The sequence below is a fragment of the Zalophus californianus genome, chromosome 9 (genome assembly GCF_009762305.2).
Source record: "Zalophus californianus isolate mZalCal1 chromosome 9, mZalCal1.pri.v2, whole genome shotgun sequence".
In the NCBI taxonomy this organism is placed as follows: Eukaryota; Metazoa; Chordata; class Mammalia; order Carnivora; family Otariidae; genus Zalophus; species Zalophus californianus.
In genome coordinates, this window is record NC_045603.1 from 117912006 (window position 1) to 117933503 (window position 21498).

The 21498-nt window shown below is 45.0% G+C and overlaps 1 protein-coding gene and 1 non-coding gene across 16 annotated transcripts in view; one reads left to right on the top strand and one right to left on the bottom strand.

The window, feature by feature from the left end:
* Nucleotides 1-21498, bottom strand: part of KIAA1217 (KIAA1217 ortholog) — a 703089-nt gene that overhangs the window by 225225 nt on the left and 456366 nt on the right. The window lies entirely within an intron of this gene.
* Nucleotides 3163-3235, top strand: TRNAK-UUU. The gene has a single exon. It is a non-coding gene; the product is annotated as a tRNA-Lys (tRNA).

The following is a 21498-nucleotide window of genomic DNA, read 5'->3' on the forward strand; positions in this document are numbered from 1 at the left end:
TCATATTTTTCCAGCATTTTAACCAGAATAAAGAAAATTTTAAAAATTAGTATTTATGCCATTCCACAAAACCTGGTGATGTCCCCCCTAACAAAACTGACCCTTTGGATTTAGTACAATTCCTTTTGAAAGGCATATTATGTTAGGCAGGATGGATCAGAATAGAAAGGATGCACACTTAGATACAGAGTGTGGGAGGGTCAAAATCAAACCCTCACATCCCCAGCACAGGCAGATACAGAGTGTGGGAGGGTCAAAATGCAAACCCTCACATCCCCAGCGCAGGCAGATGCTGGTAAGATGACCAATGGCTTTCAAGAAAGCCCACGGCATTTCAGTATTCTGTCCAGACGGAACTGGCGAATTGCTCCCATCTATGGTATACGAGCAGATATCCTAAAGTCCACAAAGCTGCCTAAGGCTCTAGAAAGAGTGTGCATGGCCTCTTAGTCACCAGAGCCTCAAACATAAGTAAAGGATGTAGCACCACCTCATCTCCAACCTGTTTATTCATCTCTAATTGTATAAACCAACACCGGCACTATAACTTAGCAAGATGTTAAATCCCTTCATGTCATGGTGCCATTAACTTGGAAACTGAGGCACAGTGGGGGATTAGGGCACAGGGCCTTCTAGCCTCAGTTACCGTGCTAAGAAATTAAAGGGTGTGTTGGACACAGCACTCATTGTATATTCTTGGCTTTCTCTGGGAGATCTAGATCATTAACTGTGCCAATTTCCTCTGCAGAAACTACTTTAAATAAAGTGTCTCAAATAGAAATGCAATTTGGAGATAATAAGATAAGAGTCAGTTTTTCAAAGACGGAACATAGTTTTCCCAACGTGCATTTTGAATGGCTCTGTATAGCCTTTCCTGACCCAGGGACTGTAGCGCAGCCTTTCAAAAATGTTAAACTGAACACCAGTGAATGCTGAGAAGTCTCCTTTCTTGTGCACACAGAGGATGTATCCTTGTTGCTAATCATACAGGAAATCTTTGCAAAGCTGAGAGGTGAACATAAATGCCAAGAATCCCAAACATTAATTTTGATTCCTGTACCCTTTCTGCAAACCTGGAGAGCTCAGAGGTTTAAATTAAAATGTCCTTCATATTATCGAAGAGAACGCTTATACAATTAGAAACAACTGTATTTACCTACAGAATAAAGCCCTTTTGGTTCCATTTTACTTGCGAAGTAAGAGATGCAAGTGAGGCATGACTAGGAGGGCTCAAATCGTACATCCTGAGAGGTAAATTTCACAATCCCCTAAAGAACAATGTTTGATCGCCGAGTTCTTCAGCACTTAGACATTAGATTTGCTAGTGCTGGGCCTTGATCTATGCAAATAATTTCCCTCAGAAATGTCTTACTTTCTTAGAATATGCTGTCTCTATAAAGTCCTCTTCACTATGTTTCTACTCATGAAAATTTGCTCTACTGAAATACAGTTTTTGGTTTTTTCCTAGCCAACAAAACAAGGTAGAAAATTCCCTAACCTTTCTGTTTACCTTTCCTGGCTGATCAGTATAACTAAGCAGAAGTGGCAGAATGCAAAGAGATCTCTGAGAAAGTTTTCAGCTTTTCTGGTGGTGCCTCGCTGTGTACAGGGTCTGTCCTACGACCACATCTCCTTGCTCTGCCATTCCACAAAAATGGCTACCCCATCCACTCCGCCCTGGACTTCAGATGATCTATATGTAGGTGACTCTCAAATCAATCCCTCTAGCTCACATCTGTCTCCTGGGATTTACCCTGTGCTGTGGAACTGCCTAGTAGACATCTCCCCTCCAGTGTCCTATGCAATCCCAAACACAGCCAAAACCAAATTCCTTTTCTACTTCAACCTCTCAAACCATTCCCTCATTTGTGAAAGACACCATCATCCACCCTGATGTCTATGCTAGAAACTGGAGTCACCTGACTCCTCTTTCTCTTTCTTCGAGCTCACCTCCATTCTCTCTCTACCCACTTCCAACAGGGCCCTGATACCCATCACATCCTGTGACACCTGTGCTCAGTGCCTTGAACCTTGTTCAGTTCCACTGAAGACCCACGTTCTTTTCCCTCCAGGCCTCTGCATTATGTGCCTGTGTCCCTAGAAGCCCAGCCCTCTCTCTCCTCGCCTGGCTACCCCATCTTTCTCAGCTCGGTGGATGTGTTTCTTTTTCAAGGAAAAGTTTCCTACCCCACAAGTATGGCTTAGAAACCCCTTCTATGTGCCCTCATGTTGCCAACTTCTTCTTTTATCCCAGAACTTCTCACAGTCTATTTTCACTACCTGTTTGTTTGTTGTCCCACTAGACTGTAAACACCAGGTTACCCTGTCTCTTTTATTCCTTTTGTCTCCCTAGTGCCTAACATAACACCCAGACCAGAGCCAGCAGCCAAACATTCATTGAAAGGATGAATGAGACTCAGTATAAGGGTGCTGCCATTTACCTAATGCCCACTGCATGGCGGCAACCTGCCAAATGCTCTGAATAATCTCTCATCCACATGACTCTGCAAGCTCTGTATTATTTTTGAAAATTTTACACATGAAGGTCAGCAGAATTAAACAGCTTTCTCTAAGTCACGCAGCTCATAAGTGAATTGCAAACCAGGTCTGCACAGTTTCAAAAATTCCTGCTTATCTCCCTGCAAACACTGCCTCTCTCTGCGTGCACAATGACCAGAGTTCCTATGCTTCAGGCCTCCTGGGGTCATTCTAATCCATCTTCTACCTGACAGTCGTACACAAATGAAGACTTCCCAGATGCTGCCGGGTTAGGTTGACCTTCGCACGCCCACCGTGGCTTGAACCCCCGCGCTTCTCCATGGTGCGTGCAGCCCTCCCCAGAGTGGCTCATCAGGGTCCTGCTTCTCCTGGCTGTTTTCACACAGAGCCAAAGAGACAGCGTCACCACGCTTTAAAGCATCTCACCCGTGTCAGCTTCCTTGACCGCCAAGACCTTGCATCAACAGGACAAAAGGCAGAAACCACAGAAAGCCACAGAGATAGTAGGTAGGCTTCCGCCTGACGAGTGCAGTGCCTCCCCCACTCTGCTGATGAGGCTTCCCTCTAGAAGGGAGACCTGCTACAGACGGGCTGGCTCCATTGCAGATGGGATCCACTCCAGGTCTACCTCAGAAACATATGAAAAATCATAAATTCAGCGGCGCCTGGCTGGCTCAGTCGGGAGAGCATGTGACTTTTGATCTTGGGGTCATGAGTTCGAGCCCCACGCTGGGCGTAGGGCTTCCTTAAAAATAAATAAATAAATTCGGCAATCCGGAAAAGGCCATTTCCTGGAATGAACAAATCCAGGCTAAGAGTGGATGTGGTCTCCATTTGAAAAGTCACCCCCTTTTAATCAGGTTAGAGTTAAAACTTGGTTTGAAGGAAACGGAAGATTCCCAATCCGCAAAACCAGGGATGGGATTGTAAGGGAACAACACATTTGAATATTGGTTGAAAAAGTTTTTGAACAACTCAAACCCAGATTTCCACAGGATTTGGTAGCTATCTCAGGAACAGTAAGGGATGCTCTCAAACCAAGGAGAACTAGATGGAATTTTAAGTCGTGCTGTCTTTTACATTTCTGAAAAGACCTTCTTTTCTCAAAGGATATCAAAGCCGAAATGCCATGTGATTTCCTTTGTGTTTCTGCGATCTGTTCAAATGACATCAATAAGATGGATGAGCAGCAAATAGCATCTAACTCCCTTTGTACTATTATTAGAATAACATGTAAAATCATACGAAATGAAACAACCCTGATTCCAATGACCTTGCAGCCCAATTCAATCACAGTTTCACTAAAGGAGAGTAAATCGACAGCACTCAAGCTGTGGAATTTATGAATTAGATTCAACCTCTCTTCCATACTGGAGCAGGCCTGGGTGGACAGAGAAATGGGGAGGACTGGGGCAGCATTTGCCTCCCCCTTAATATTCATGGTAACACTGTCAAGTTCACCGGAGGGTTGAATCTGAAAGAACAGATTAGAAAAGAATATCCCAAAAAAGCCAAGAAGGCAGAAGGGATGGGCAAGGCTCCTGCTGTAGTCTGCTCCCGTCACATCATAATTGCAAATAAACTCTACTTTGGAAAATTCAATCAAAAATCAAATTACACTGATGCTAAAAATAAACAAGGCCAAGAGCATCAATCTCACCTGTATTTTTTTTTTCCTGGTCAAAAAAAATTTTTTTTATTGAGGTATAACTGACAAATAAACTTTTTAAGATATTTAAAATGCATACATCATTCATTGTAAGCATTGTAAGCAAAGGCTTAATGGGAAGGAAAGCTACTAGAAACTACTGTATATTATACAACCAATCCTCATTATTCACAGATTCTTTATTTGCAAACTCGCCCACTTGCTGAAATTTATTTGTACCCTCCCCACATGAATAACCTCAGCACCTCTGCAGTCATTTGCTGGCAAGCAAAGAATGAGCACGCCCCTAGCTGACGTCCAATGAGGCCACATTCCGCCTTCTTGTTTTAGTTCTCATACTGTAAAAAAAAATCCTTCCCCCAGACCATTTAGTGCCATGTTTCCCACATTTTTTTTTTTTTTTTTTGGAGATTTCACTATTTAAAATGGCCCCCAAATGTGCTGCAGCTTTGTCTGGGTTCCTGTGTGCAAGAAGGCCACAGGTTCAATGTTAATGAATCACCGATGCATATGACATAAGGTGGTTTTAAACAGAAATACATATAAAACAAGGCTTTGTGTTGACCGGTTGACAAGAATGTTGCGACCGGAGGCTCACAGGAACCTAACCTTGTATTTCCCCCTAGGAAATCCAGTATTCTCTAATAAATTCAGTATTCACCTATCCAGTGTCTTTAGCCGTTTATAAAACTAACCACTGCAGATAACAAGATAACATAACTACTGCAAATAACGAGAATCCACTGTGTCTTCAAATTATAGCAAAAACATCACCAATATGTAAGACAGCTCTTTTTGGAGGGGGAAAAGCCAAGGATATTTACAGGTAGTGGGGTCATCTTTTTTACTTTTTTGCAGACTTCCGAATTTGACAATTGCTGACCACTGGCTTATGTTGGATACTCTAAACTGTGATGTTTTATTAGAAATCAGTCATAATTGTTATGATTAACGCCTAGACATAAAGTATATTTTCATCTTAAACCACCTGTAAAATGGACTTCCTCGAAATGAGAATGTCACAGGTGTGATACTCATAGTCCCTGGGGAGTTAAGGCGTCCAGACCTCAAATCCAGTCTTACCTACTCTGCAGATGAAGACTAGGCCATGCTCACTCTGCAAAGCTGCTCTTTACCTAAAGCAATAGGAAATGTTATTAGGCCGCTGCTTCAACCAGGAGCATTATGCTTATTCCATCTATTATCCAGTCTAGGCCATGTGGCCTTTGTGATCCAAGGCCTATCTTTTCATGGAAATCTAAACTTCAACAACCAGGTTATTAGAAGAAAACCAGACAAATCCTCTTGACGTAGACTAAGAATCAGTTCTTTAACACAATGTTAACACCTTTGTCGCCATTTACGTTTGTCTGATTTGGGTACCGCTTTGTTAAATGGATTTCCAAGGTTTTTAAAAGAAAGCAATATTTGGGTTTTCTTGTCACCACGTCTTAGAAAGCATTAGTTACTCCCCCCAAATTACCCAATTATATTGGACCAATCTGAAAATAAGCATCAGTCACCTCAGGTCTTCCCCTGACTTTAAAGTTTCTAGTTATTTACATAAGATTAATTCACAGATACGTGAGCTGTCAGAATTACTCTTGATGCTATGTGGCGCACGAGCCATTACCTTATTATTTATGAGATTTCAACAGTTTTGTTTTTTTTTTTTTTTTTTTTTGGTTTAGGATACATATTTCTAATTCATTTGTACTGTATTGGAAATTTGGCTGCACTAAGTGCCTGCTCCAACTGAGCTCAAGATCTTACATTTTTATGTTTGGGAATATTATCCACATTCTTAAATTGAGATAAGGATGAGACACCCCCAGGTCACCCTCAAAGACAATGTGGGGTTCTAATTAAGGATGTGGTGTGGTGTCGACAGTAGTACCCAGAGAAAAGCAAAGGGTCTTTATGTGGGATCCTCATTGCGTTGGGATAGCAAGCTGGATGTGAGAGATTCTGCCCATGTCATTTGCCTCAAGTACTCCAAAAGGAAGAACCTAAAAGCAACCACGAAAGGGAAGTTGCAAGGGTATAGATGGTTAATGCCTCCCCTCGCCTAAGAATGCCTCTAGAGAAAGGGGAATGGGAGAAAGAGAAATACTTAACTTGGTGTTTATTTTTCAAGTGTTCTTCCCTGTTCACACTTTGCAAAAGTTAGTAAGAGTCTGATCTCTTGATAGGAACCACAGGGAACTTTACCAGTTTCTCAGCATAATTCTTACTGTCTCGGTCTCTGGAGTTGGGCAAAACGAGGCATCTTACACACACAAAAATACCAGCTTCTCTCTCTTATGTATTTAGTGTGGCTAAAATAATTCACTGAACTTGAAATAATTTTTAATATTTCTTGCTTCACAAAGGCTGCTCTCCATAAATAGTCAACAGACCAATTGTCTAAGGGGCAGAAGGGTGTAGACTTTTTACACAATGGGAGTCCCCTGACATTCCTCCAGCAGTCAGAGACTTCTTTCTCAGAGCCCTCATCCCAGAGAAAGAGTCAGACTGGAAGCTATTCCCATGTTTGCTCTTTTTATTAAGACTTCTCAAAGAACACTTTATTTGAATGTGCATTTAGAAGAAAAGGAAAGTTAAGAATTTTTCCTCCAGGCAAATAACTCATAAGGGGGAAAAAAAAAAAACCCTTCAACATGATTTATTTCACAGGGATCACTGAGGAGGGTGTGGAAACAGATCTCTGATGAAATTCCAGGGTGGCTGTTAATGGTTGCCTTGAAGAAAAAATAAGTAAAAAAATTTCAAAGACAATTATTAAATAAATCCATTACTATTGTAACAGCTATCTCAATTTGGCTAGAATATGGCGAGACCTTGTGGATGTGCATTCAATTTGACTGGAATTGGACAGTCAACCTCAGTATTTTATTCTCAACAACAGTGGAGCGACTTGGTGAAGGCAGGGTTTCCCAGAACGTGGCTCTGGAAATTCATGCTCTTCTCAATGGGTTGCTCACTCAAGGAATTTTGGAGTTAAATAAATCTCAGACATCGTTTCCTCCTGCATACAACCTGAGCATCTTTTCCAAAAGATAAGATTACCAAAACCAAAAAAATTAAGGGACTGAGGTCACACATCGAGGTGGGAATAGGATTGGGCTAGACTGGAGGCCCCCCAGCCCCCACCCCCGCCTGGGGCTCCTAGCGCCATCTTGGGCCTGAAGTGAGCATCGCTGCCATCCCAAAGTGGGTAGTGACCTTCCTGGTGGTTCTTCCCTGTCTAGTTTTACTGCCTAAACACCTTGCATCTGTTGCAGGAATGGGACCCTAATCGTGTGGCGAGAAAGGAGTAGGGGGCCAGAGAGAACTTCTAATGTCACCACTTGGCTAAGGTAGAAAAATGCCAGGTTAGCGCCCCACCCCAGGCCCCCTCCACATACCCATCACCGCCATATTTTTAACTCTTGTGAGTGTCCCCACGAACCCTGGTCTCTCTCTGTTTCTTGTGGCCAGCCTAAAACAGAGGTGAGCTCTGCATGAACCTGACAGTGAGCACTCTTTTGTCCGGTGTGAGGGCAGGTCACGTTTTTGAATGAAACAAATGTTCATGGAAGAGGCGGAGGCAGGAGGTAGCCGAGGAAGAAAGACAGTTAGAATGAGACACGCGCAGGGGAAAGTTTGTTGAAAGGACTCCGTGAGAAAAATTTCATTACCCCTATTCTTAATTCCCTAATCAAAAGCAAGTAATAACTGATGGAATGGTTGTCCTTAGCACCAAAATTCGCACCTGTGATCTGGAATCTCAACCAAGATGCAGACAGTGTGCTGGTTATATTGAGAGATCCTCCCAATACCTACTGCCTCTCAATATCATTCTTAGAGAAGTGATTACACAACCCCATTTAACCGGAGCGCCTTATGGAGATATGTGTTAATATTTTCCCCTTCAGGATGACGTATTTCTATGTCAATCAAAATAGATAATAATCCTAGAATTAAACGGCATTTTTTTTTTGTAATTTTGATACCAAATGGAAAAAGAAAGCTTCAAAAGTGCTTTGAGTGGAACCCAAGTATGAATGAAAGGAAAAACGAAAGACAAATTAAGAATATGCTTTTTCCAATGACACTGAACCTCAGTCATTTTCTCCATGAGGATTTGAAAACCCTGTAATTCTCATAGAAATCTGGCAATCTCACCCATTTTCCCTCAGAAGAATAAATAGAGAGCTATACATTGTGGCTTGTAGTTCAAAGACATATGGCTTTAAAATGGAGATGGGTGGTGGGGGGGTGGTACATGCCAGGATTCTCTTGTGTACCATCAAAAAAAAAAAAGAAAGAAAGAAAGAAAGAAATCTAAGCTACACTTCTCAATGCAGTAGCTTCATTTACCCCCTTTATTTTTCATGCTTGTTAACTGGCGAAAAGATGAAAATAACAAAAATGCCATTCTTTGTGCAATTTAGTGACAGTGTATTCTATTTCAATGGAATGTGTGCGCATGAATTGCCTTCACAGTGATGGAGGAATGGTCTGGAAGTATTTTAGCACCCGCTTGTAACAGGAGGAGAGCATCATCAGAACCTGGTAAGTGGGTAAATGTGAACCGCCTATTCGTGCAAGTGTCACAGAGCTGGAAGAGACGGTGCTCAGCAGCCACATGTACTCTTTACCTCAACAACAATCTTGGGTATTGATCCAGGATAATCGTTCAAAATGTGAAAGATTTACTCAAAAAGATGATGCAAACTGATCGTTCTCTTTCGGAAATGAAGGAATGTATTAAGGATTTTCCATCACCGACACCTCCCTTCTGGAGTGAGGGAAACAGAGCAGCCCAGTGACTTGGGGAGACCTGGAACCAGAGCTTAGCAATCTAATTCCATCACCTGCTGCTCTCCTCCCCGCCACCCACTGCAACACCCCAAGCTGGGGGACACTCTTCCTTACTTGCACGGATTTGGGTGTGGGTCTATGGCAGATCATGAAATGAAGGGAAGAGACAAGGGCTACTCTCACCATCTCTTACAACCACAGAAGAGAGATTTATTATTTTATATAGCATGGGGCCCCAAGCTTTGGGGGAGGGACGGTTTGGCAGTCTGCTACTCCTAAAAGGGCCCCTTGATAAGTATCTGCATTGTCTGAACATTATCACAGAACGTGAGGTAACTAAACATAACCTCTGGTGGTAGGTTGCACAGAACGAAAAGACCAAGGGTTCTTTGTCCCAATTTCTTTGAGAGAAAACCAACGCCATGCATTTTGCCTTCCGTGTGGTAAGCCCTGAGTGAGTGAGTGCTCAGACCCAAATATGAGCTTTCGTGTTTCTGCCAAAGTACAATTTGCTATAGGCTTTTTTGATGAATGTTTAAAGCAGTCCTTTATATAAATGGACGAATCTTGGCAGGAGGTTAGCAAGTCAATTAATTGGCAGGGAGAACGTGCAGTGCAGTTTTACACCTCATTTTAAAGAGGAATTTCAGTGGTAACAGGTTGTTGACATATTGTACACAGGGAACTGTTAGTCTGTCCAGTTTTATGAAAATCCAATATAGGAAATTGGATCTTTCTTCCCAAATGAACTAGGGAGTGATGACTTGCCGCAGAATCCTTCCCTGTTCGCAGACAGCATCTTGTTTCTGCTTTTGTTTTTTTAAATTGTGTTTCTCCTGGTAACTCACCATTAGACTAAGTGCACTGATGATTAACTAACAGCTAGCGAAGGAAGCTTTAGGGCAGGAGAAGAGAGCTAAAGGGTGAGCTACCACTGCCAATTACAGGGTAACCAGAAAGCAGACCATCTCTTTAATTAAATGTAAGATAATGGGAATTGCGTCTGATTTACGAAAATTCAACCTACATCCAAATTTCAAGGCTCCCTCTATTGCGAAATGTTAGGCAGACCATTCAGCGGCGTGCGCCAAATATTAAGTTCTTTCTACATCAACACATGCCAAGTATCATGCCAAGATGAAAGGAAAACAGGTCTGCTTCAACAGGTGCTTTTTCTCTCTTTAAATCATTCTCAAGCATATTAAGCATTAACTACAAAAATAATTTGGACCGTTTAAAAAAGCCTACTTAGCTATATTAGCAGTCTATCATGCTTTTATGATCAATTCAAATACCCCTGCTTTCTGAAGCGCTTCTAGGTTCTCTCACCCAGGGAGAACTCTCCTCCTCTGGGTTCCTATAATGCCTTACCCATATTCCCCGCAGAAGATTTACTCCATCTATCGTGTGTGTGTGTGTGTGTGTGTGTGTGTGTGTGTGTGTGTGTGTGTGTGTCTGCCTGCCACTAGACTGGAGATCCTTAAGAACACAAACCATCTTTATTAATCTTTATGTTCCCATGAGCTTCGTGAATTCCTGGCTCTTAGTGGATGCTTAATGAGAACTGATTATTGTATTTATAAAGAAGAGGAAGAGCATCAAGTTTAAATAATTCAATGTCATTGTTATCAAAACTGACAATTTCTACTCGAAACTCCTCACCTCCAAATACACCTAGTTACATGATCACAGTAGCATCCTACCAGGGTTTTCCTTTGTTTGTTTTGATTCCTGTCATCCAGCCCCAGGGCGGGGAGTTGTTGATGAACAGCATGATCCACTAAAGTAATGGTATCAGAAGAAGAGAAAAGATGAAGGAAATATCTGGACAATCAACAAAAAATGATCAGTCTTTGATCCTATTAATAAGGTAGGAAATCACTTTTAGGTTGGTGTTCATTATAAACAAACCCCTTTATGGTGGGATGTAGTGTTAATAATGGGGTTATCTAAAGTGATCCAGCAGTCAGGGTGACGCTCTGAGCCGGCCCTCCCTGCCTGCTGGCATACCTGCTTCCACCCTCCTTCCCCACAGTGAGGAACCTCCCCCCCATCCCCTCTGCAGCAAGTTTCATCATCCTCATCTGCACAAAGGAAAGGGAGAGAGTCAAGTGACCTTTCTGCTCTGAAATTCTCAGAAAGAAGGAAGGCCCCAGTCAACTCAAGCTGGGACCAAGTTTGAACACCCACAGATGTGGGCCGTGTGTTAGCATCATCCTCCAGATGAGGAAGCTGAGGCTGAAGCTGCTCAGAACTGAGGAGTCCCTTGGGTGCTACGGTTTAAAACCAAGTGAAGGAGCACGATGTTACAAATAACAATGCAATCTCAATAATAAGAATAAAATTTGGGGGCGCCTGGGTGGCTCAGTTGTTAAGCCTCTGCCTTCAGCTCAGGTCATGATCCCAGGGTCCTGGGATTGAGCCCCGCATCGGGCTCCCTGCTCAGTGGGAAGCCTGCTTCCTGCTTCCCTGCTTGTGTTCCCTCTCTCACTGTGTCTCTCTCTGTCAAATAAATAAATAAAATCTTCATAAAAAAAAGAATAGAACTTGAAAATTAAAAAGAAAACAATCAGTCCTATTAAGGAATACAGGTAGGGGCGCCTGGGTGGCTCAGTCGTTAAGCGTCTGCCTTTGGCTCAGGTCATGATCCCAGGGTCCTGGGATCCAACCCCGTATGGTGCTTCCTGCTCTGCAGGAAGCTTGTTTTTTTTTTTTTTTTCCCACTCCTCCTGCTTGTGTTCCCTCTCTTGTTGTGTCTCTCTGTCAAGTAAATAAAATCTTTAAAAATAAAAAATAAACAGTACAAGTATCCTGATGAGCTGAGTAATGTATAGAATTGGTGAATCACTACATTGTACATCTAAAACTAACATAACACTGTATGTTAACTAAAATTAAAAACATAATAAAAATATTTTTTCTAAAAAAAAATTCAAGTCTTCACATATCCACAGATTCAGAATTGAATATAATGTGGCTTCCAAGGTTCTGCATAAAACAAAGCGTCTTTTGCCCTTTTTCCCTTTGGATTTGTACTTTCTCCTTCCTGTTCTCTGAAGATCTCTCTGGCTTTTGCTTCTTCATACTTTCCCAACTCCTTATCCCACGCATGGACAATGTCAGTCCCCCGAATTTAACCTCCCTAATCTTTCCTTAACACTCACCACAGTTGTAATTATTTCATATTTGATTCCCCCCCGTAAGAAGATGGAAACCATCTTGCTCACTGTGGTATGTCCACGCCTCGCACTGTACCCAGTAGAAAGTACACACTCACAGTGAATGCAGGGAAAAGGGGAAGGAGGGAAAACATACCTTTCAGAGGGAGGAAGACAGGCGAGACCAAGACATTAAGATGGGAAACAGACAGCTATGGCTGGTGGGCCAGTGTCTCTTCACCCTCCACTGTTCCGACTGAGTTGCTTCACCAAAGAAGTCTTTGTTCAGAGTGTCTTGGGATAAAGACAAGAACTTCAGCAAGAAAGCTAAGGGGAAGGCTGAATACGCAGCAGTGCATGTTGTGGGATTAAGGAGTGTGGGCTAATAGGAGGAGGAAGGTCATGGTGTTGTCAGTTAGAAAAGATTTTTTAAATATTTTCTAAAGGACCATACTCACACATTGCGGCTTTACCAGGATGACCGTTATTTGACCCGAATGCAACGTAGGTGGATCTGAGACCATGTATAGGATGAATTTAAGCATTACTTATGGTCAAAGACATGAAGTCTTCAAGTTTAGATAAATTATGAAGGCCATGGCACATGTCTGTATTTTAAATTATCAAGACCAACACAGTAGTAAGTCCAGATTAAAATAACTTCAGAAAAACTTTGATGATACATGTGTCAGATATCCGCTTTCCATTTTTTTTTTTAAGATTTTATTTACTTATTTCAGACAGAGAGAGAGAGCGAGAGAGAAAAAGAGCATGAGTGGGGGGTGGGCGGGGGGGCACAGGGAGAAGCAGACTCTCCGCTGAGCAGGGAGCCTGACATGGGGCTCGATCCCAGGACCCTGGGACTATGACCTGAGCCGAAGGCAGACGCTTAACCGACTGAGCCATGCACGTGCCCTGCCGCTTTCCCTCTTCTTTACAAATCCCCCACATTGTTTTCATACTACAAGTCTTATCCCAGCTATCCTGTGAAATAAACCTTCGAAGGAAGAGACAGAAACATGTTATCGCCCACAGTTCAGTGATTTCCTGGAATGTTCTGGGCCACTCCTTTTTTGTGTGTGCTTTTCTCTTCTTCTTCTTCTTCCTTTTCCTCCTCCCCCCCTTCAGCCCCCTCCCTCCGCCCCCTTCCCTTCTTCTTCTTCTTCTTCTTTGAACTCTAAAGCTGGTATTACTAGTTCAACACACTAATACAAACCTCAACTTTCATCTCCTTATACAACTGTGGAAATCTGGTAAAATCTGAACCCGTCTGCTTTGGTTCCTTCTTGACTACTCCCTTCCCAAATAACCCTTCGGGTTTGTGTTCACTAACAGATCCTTCCACAAGGCAGCTTTTTCCTGTCCCTCTCTATGCCTCAGAAATACAACAAAATAAGGAGAGACTGAATTTCAAGCACTCCAACACAGTTTTGACCTTTATTGTGTATGTTCTACCTGGCCCAGAGATTTATTGTGTATGTTCTACCTGGCCCCAGAGAAAAGAAAGACAAATCACTCTATACTTGCCCTATGGATCTGAGGTGTGTGATTGAGAGTACATCTAGCACTAGATCTATAATTACCCTACAAAATTATAAATACTCCCCCCAAACCTACTATTCAGTGGACAAAAAAAAAGGGGGGGAAATATTTTCATAATAAAAATGTTAGAGGCTCCACACAGAAATGTAAACGTATGTTCATTCAGTTAGGTAAGGGCAGTCAGCAAGTCCAATCTCAGAGAGAAACAGCCTTTCAAACCTGAAGAACTAAACGCACTTAAGTGGTTGTTAGTCTCACAAACACACATGGGAAACAAAAAACGAACTATCTTTGGCTGGCAAACGAGGTATTGAGAGATTAAAATGCCTTATCAGAGTCAAGATGAGTCAGTGATGGCAGAAGTGGCAGGACTTTGGCCTTCAAAAACCCAGAATCCCTCCTATATGACACTTAAGACACCACCCAGCCTCTCCCGGAGGGACCGAAACCCAGGCAGGAGGCGATGCAGTAGCCTGATGTGGCAAGCGTGTCCCACAAGAGCTAAGCACAGTGGAGTGACCCAAGTCGTGCCCCCCTCCCCCAAAATGGCCTAGCATTTGGCACATTTTCAATTCTCAGCTTTGGGTGAAGCCCTTGCACGCACATGCGTACACTCGCATATCGCGTATGTCTGGGGCAGAGAAGCAGGAAGACCAGAATGGGTGACCTCCGCACAAGGAGGTGCCGAGACACAGACAGAAGAGTATTCCTCTCGGGAGCACTTTTTATGTGGGTGGATCTTTGCCCTGGTCCACGATATGGAAGTTACTCAAGAGTACTTTCGTAAGGTGTTTCATCTTCAAGGAAGCCACAGGAAGAGCTCCCACTTTCCCTAGCCCCTTCAATTAGGGCTTCTGTGAACATGTACTCTTAAGACTGATAACCACCCAGTCTCTAAAACAGCCACCACCTACCTACTAATTGGTACCAGAGGTCACTGTTTCGTCACTACTTGGTCAACCAATATTTCACCTTAAGGTCTTGTTCTCTTTGCGTGGCTCTGCACTGTGAAATAATGTCCAAATCCTCTTCAGGGCAACCCTTTATGTAGTTCAGACAACAAACCCGCCACCGTCAGCCTTCTCTTCAGCATGAACCCATTTCTTTCACCCTCCCATTACTCTAGCGTTTGTCGCCTTTTCCTCCCTGAATCCTCTGTGGTAACTACAATGGGCCTGAAGACAGTGACAAAGATCCAATACGCTGTAATGATTTTGTATGTTGATTTTTCCCCCATAAACACACAAGAGTTCGGGGAGCTTCATTCTCCCATGAACCTGGATCCCTGTGTATCAAAAACTGGATTCTCAAGGGCCAAACCACTCTATCTACTCTGTCTTGGCTCAGTTGCCAGAAGGAGCTCAGGTCTCTAAATTTACATTTTTCCCATGGCTTAGCTCAGGCAAACATCCTTTCCATGCAATATGCATGGTAGCAGAACCTGCAACTCTTCCCGGCCACCAATTGCCCCCCAGTCGATCTTCAGGGTCTTGATTACAGTAACCAGGCTTACACCGCACCCCAACCTCCGCACAACAGCTCCACCTATCCCTCCTCACCGGCAGAGTCTGCGACCCCTCCCCACAACCCCTCACAGACCACTTGAGAAATTTCTTCTTCCTGCCCCATCGTACAACCCAGAAAAGCCCTTGCTAGGAACACAGCCTCTCCACCCACAGCAGAGGTGAAAGAAAACCCTCTCAGGCCATCATGGCCTGGGAAACAAGTACTCACTAAGTCCCGAAACAGCATTAGAACCCAGAACCCATTTCCCATTGAAACAACAGAAAAATCAGAGCACAGTAGGTCAGCAAATTCCCAGATTAAAGGAACTTCTGTAGGACTCTAGAACGTGGGTGCCGAATTCCACAGAACCGGCTTAGAAGATAAATTTTTATAGCCATAAACAGTCATTTGGGATAGGACACACGTACAGTGGCAGAAAGGTATTGATACATGGTTTCCGTGGCTCTGAGACCACCATTTGGAACTGATGATATTAAACAATTACTTCATATGACCTATAACTCTCTTTTTTGAAGATGCATTTTGACGCTCCCACCTCCAATACTATAAACCTATTGTTACCTCACCTTTCCTCATGAGAGTCCTAGGGTGGACATCTCTATTCACAGAACAGGTGAGGCAAGACAAGCAATAGGATAGTCCAGTATTCAACAATTTCTGGTGAGTCTAGAGGAAAGGTAGTAGTCTAGATAAAGCTGTTGGCAGACTATTCTATATCTCAAAAAAATTTTTTTTAAGATTTTACTTATTTATTTGCGAGAGAGCGAGCGAGTGCACATGCGAGTGCACACATGAGCATGGGGAGGGGCAGAGGCAGAGGGAGAAGCAGGCTTCCCGCCGAGCAGGGAGCCCGATGCGGGGCTCGATCCCAGGACCCTGAGATCACGACCTGAGCCGAGGACAGATGCTTAACCGACTGGGCCACCCAGGCGCCCCTATATCACAAAATTTTTTCAAAAATTAAATATGCTCGTGTCTTTTGTGTGTGCCGACTATGCAAGTCAAATGCTGACTGTAGCTTGAATGAGTACTACTGGAGCTAACGAGGACTTTGTTTTTTCATGGTATCTTTCCTAGTCCGAGGGTCCCTGACTCCTTTCGGGGAGCCTTTCTGAGGAACATGTATGCAAACATGCTGCCTAAAATGTAACTGCTCCTCTTTGCATCTCCCTCCTAACCCTTCAGAGAAACGACTCTCCTCTTCATTTTTGCAGCTCGCACAGCACACATGTGAAATCCAGGCCTAGGACCCTACAATAAGAGCACTTTGATTTAAATTACCGTTCCTTCCCGCTCAGGCCCTCACAGCCAATGAGGCCTAAACCCTTCTGCTTTCTTTACAGGGTGAGAAAAACAAACCCGAGGAAGGCCCCTCGGTTTCCTGCAGGGGACAGAGCTGCAGGTCGAATCTTAAAGCCATGGGAAAATTCTCAATTTAGACACCTGAGCCCTGCTGAGCAACTGAGCCAAAACACAGACAGAATGGTTCAGCCTTTCAGAATCCAGTTTCACAGGAGAAAGAATCTCAACACTGGGGTGTGAGTGTGTGTGTACGTGTGCTGGGGGTTGGGCCGGGGGGGCAGGGAAGGAAGTGGAGGTTTGTCTGCTTTTCCTCCCATGCTCTCATTCCTCTCATGTTGAGGGCAGCGGGAAGCACTGAGAACATTCTGCATTATGCCTGGACGTGAACCCTCTGTATACGGAGGTGGGACCCCAGCAAGGGGGCCATCACCAGGCTACCCGGTGAGGCTACCATCTTCAGGGGTGCGCAGGCTCTTGGAAGAAGGGAATGAGGGTAACAGAGAGTTCAGTTCCAGACTCCAGGACTTTCCAGAAGGGGCCCCCAAGTGGGGCCCATTTTTAGCACTAAGTAGTTTGACCAAGTTCCTATTAGGGTAATTCCAAGTGATTTGGCAAGTATGCTTTCAGTTAAGAAGGGCTATGGAACAGCCAAAGTTTAATTTGTGAAAAAAATCTGCACTCTCACTTTCCTATTGAAAGACATACTCGCAAACACACACAGACAGACTACTCTATTTTTAAAAATTACCAGCATCTCTTGCACAGTACATTGATTACTGACTTTAGCTGGAAATCTCATCGCAATTGAACATGGCAGAGAGAGCTTAACTCCCCCCACCCGCCCCTTTGCATCTGCTAGAATCAGATAGTGGTTCGTCTTTAAGAGCTGCCCCTGAGCCCTGGGCTTTAAGAGGGAAAACAGCTTGCTAGAAAAAGCTATCACCGTCGTGATGACACAGTGCTGATAGGCATCTACAGGCTCATTAAAATGTAAGCCCCCGGATGACAGGAAATGCTTTTCAGCATTGTTTGCAACCTGGGCTGGCTCCAATATTAGTCTCCAGAATGCCTGACTTCAACAGACACAGGTCCCCAATGTCAGCCTGGATCTTTCCCAAATTAGCTTTTTCTCATCTGGCTTTTACTGGGGCCACTGTTGGCCCCAGCTTTTCACAGCCAGTCAGGATTTCAAGTATCTTGTCCCATGGCTGTCTATGTGTGTTTGTGTGGGTCTCTGCATCTGGAGTTTGGACAGCACGGTAAATAATCAGGTATAACATTCTCCTTTTCACCGATAATCACTTTCCTTTCCCCATCCCGAGCCTGTCCAGCATATAGCACTTGTCAGAAGTAATACTCATCACTGGAGTTTTTAACGGAGTGCTATCTGGGCACTGGGCAACATGCTGTCTGGGAGGGAACACCACTCATCTCCTCCAGGCTACCTGGCGTGGTCCACTGTAGGAAGAGCAAGAAGACGAGGCAGGAGCCCAGCCAGGCTGGGCGTGTTGGAAATCAGGACACCAGGATAGAGGAGAGCTGTCGGGGGGGGGGGGGTGTGCCCAAGCCACCCAGAACTCCTAACTTACCCTGCCTTACCCAGAGCCTTCTGCTCTTCCTCAAAAAAGCAGCATAAACCAGCAGCGGGGAGGCTACTCTCAGGAAGACTGACATGACCCTGAATAAGTCACCTACGTTTTCTGGTCCGAGGGATCTCACACGTCCTTTGAGGATGGCTGGATATACCCCGCGGCTCCTGTGTTCTCTGAGTCTGAGTTACATTTTGATCCGAGTGAGTTTTGATACACAGCTCAAGACTAGGGAGATTAACCAGGTGGTAGGTAACTCAAGAGGAAAGGGTCTTGGGAATGTGTGAGGGCATCAGGAACCTAGTCCAGGTTCTGACTGGCTCAGGGGATTTCAGGGTGTGGCTCCAGGGCGCTCCCCATCCCATGCCACGCTGTCCTCCCTAAGAATGAGCCTAGCAACTGCTTGCCAGCCACTTCTCCAATAAATGAGATCTTCCTTTTCACTTCCCCCTAGACCCAAGTTTTAAGAAGCCACTAGAAAACCAGGTAGAGGGGCGCCTGGGTGGCTCAGTCGGTTAAGCGTCTGCCTTCGGCTCAGGTCATGATCCCAAGGTCCTGGGATTGAGCCCCAGACCCAAGCCCGGCATTGGGCTCCCTGCTGAGCAGGGGGTCTGCTTCTTCCTCTCCCTCTGCCCCTTCCCTTGCTCATGCTCACGCATGCGCACTCTCTCTCCCTCTCAAATAAAATCTTAAAAAAAAAAAGAAAGAAAAGAAAACCAGGTAGAAACTGAAGGAGCTTCTCCAAAATGGAATGCTCTTACATCCTCTCTTCTGGGAGGGACAGAACTAAAGTCTCCACGTGGAGGTCATTACCCTGTCCTTCCTTATCATGCCACCAATGCCATGACTGTGCCCTTCCTCACCTTCCTCCACTCACACCCTCTTTGAAAAAAAGGTTTTGCTGACCATCTTGGGTAAATACACTTATATGTACCCAGACACCTCTGTTCTGCCCAGTCCAAATTTTACTTCATGTTAATGACCAGAATCTGTTTTCTCCTGCCTGGGAGCTTGGGAGCTTGTGTGTCTCGTCCTGTAGTGATTCTCCACCGACCCAAACTCTGACCTGCTATCAGCTCTGTATCACCTCAGCCCAAAGAAGTCTGAATGAAGCACGCCAGGCCAGGGAGTCGACGTCCAAGGCTGAGAAAGCAGAAGTAGTCTAAGCCGAAATGTTCCAAGGCTCACGCACAAAACAACACACACACACACACACACACACACACACACACACACACACACACACACCCCAAATCCTCATATTGCCAATCATTTCTATTAAAATTTCAAGTGCAGGCTTTCTGCAATCACAGTTGGTTCAGTTCTTTCAGGAAAATTCCTTTTTCCCCTCCATTTTATTCCTACACCAAACTCTACCACTGTGATACATTCCCTAAGGTCTCTTTTTAGAACCTCCTAATTCTGGCGGCAGGACATCAGCACATGAAATAACAGATCAGATACAAAGACTCATCAAACGAATTACCTGTCCTAGGGCTTTTCATTTCTGAAGCCTTTTTTCTTTCAGTGGGCTCCAGCCCATGTCTCTGTGCTCCCCCCACTGTCTGAAAACGTCTTCCTCCAGGGGAGGAAAGCTGGTCAACTTCTCAAGCCCTGGGAAGAGTGGAGCTGTCTCCCGACAAAGCGCTGCAGACTCCCTGGGCAGACCCACAATGTCTCCGAGGAGGAACTCAGCCAGGAAGGAACACGACAGGACATGCCAAACCTCCTCCACGCTTTGAAAAGGTGATCCAGACTGGTTCAGAAGCAGCCCTGCCTGTTGTTAAGAGACTCCTAACCAACATGTTAAGGGGGAGGCAGGGGGGGAAGGCAGCTTTTTTGGTTTCTGACAAGATTCTTAAACCTGGAAGCACTTTGGTTTTCTAATCTTTGTGCCCCTTCCAAATCAGGATCCCCAGGACTCATCATTTGAGGGCCCGGCGCTGTAAGATGGATTACACCTTACCTAGAGACGTTCTGTATAATCAAAAAAAAAAAAAAAATGCTTCCTGCCTTTCTCCAGAAAATGAAGAGGTCTTTCAGAATAAAGAAAAGCAATTTAATTATCATTAAACAACGTTTAACTGCTGGGGGCAATCATCCTCTGCACTGAAGCATAATTTAACTTAAAAGAAACCACAGTGACCCACAGCCCTCTCTGGCCCTCACTTGACAATCAGTGGCCAGGAGCTGCTCAGGGCAGGCGGCCAGCAGGTGAGAAACCCCAGGGAGGAACGGCAACCCCCAGAATCGTGCCACTGCTATACCTTGCTCTTCTCTGCTGCGCTGCAGAGCCCCCGACAGCAGAAACTCAGGGCTCCACCTTCCTTTCCAGGTCTTTCTCCAGGAGGGCAGACAGACAGCTCCATATCGAGACGGGCAGGTGGACATCAGCAGTCACCTGCTCGGCCCCCAGGTGGAGGGACCTTTCCCCTCCACGCTCAGCTTGCCTTCAGCTGGGCCCATCCTTCCCCAAAGCTGGTCTGGCACACCCGAAGGACACAGGCCCAGGATGTGCAGTGTGATTCATGGATAGAAAATACCGGTTTTTCACTACTACGCAAATGCAGCCTGGGTGGGGTTTAGGTAAATCCGGATGTGGACACCGAAAAGGAGGGCAAGAATGCTCCTCTTTCCCGTGTATTCCACGCGGCCCCCACACCTCTCATTAAGAGGAAACTCGAGTCGCCCTGGGTGAGAAGGGGCCAGCAGACATTTGGGCGGCTGACGTCCCCGTACACTTGCAGATTAAAAAGAGACCCATCTGCGCTTAGTTCATACCAAAACTTATTTCTCACATCATGAGGTGAAGACCAAACGGCCTGCTGTCTCCACACCAGTGTTTGCTCAAATTGATTCATCCTGAAGAGAGTGCAGTCATGGTGAATGCCTCTCTGCCCCATAACCCACCAGGCCTGCGCTTCTAGAACAGAAGAAGAACGAAAGGGGTGGGGGTGGGGCTATGATATCCGAATGCTTGAGAACCACCCAGAGAACATGCCTCCAATTTCCTGATGGCACGGCCTGTGTCACCTGCCCCATGGGACCGCCCTCAGAGCCTGGGCTCCAAAGAACATGTGCTGGTGTGCAAAGGTCACTGGGTCACTGGGACTCAGAAGCCTGGATCGCAGAGCGGCCCTGGACCTCATAAGCTGTGAGGCTGACCCAAAGCACAGCCCCTCTCTGAAGCTGTTTTCTCACTGGCAAAATGAGGGAGGAGAATGCTATCCACTGACCTCTCTGGCATTTCCGAAGTTTTTTGCAAGCAAGTCCACACTGAACAAATGCCCAGCATTAAAGGCGCTGGGGGGACCCGCATCCTGTACACGCCATGGGCACCCAACCTCAGCTGGGTGGGATGGGAAGGCCCAGCCCGAGCTCCGAGCAAGGGGAGAGCTGCCGGTGG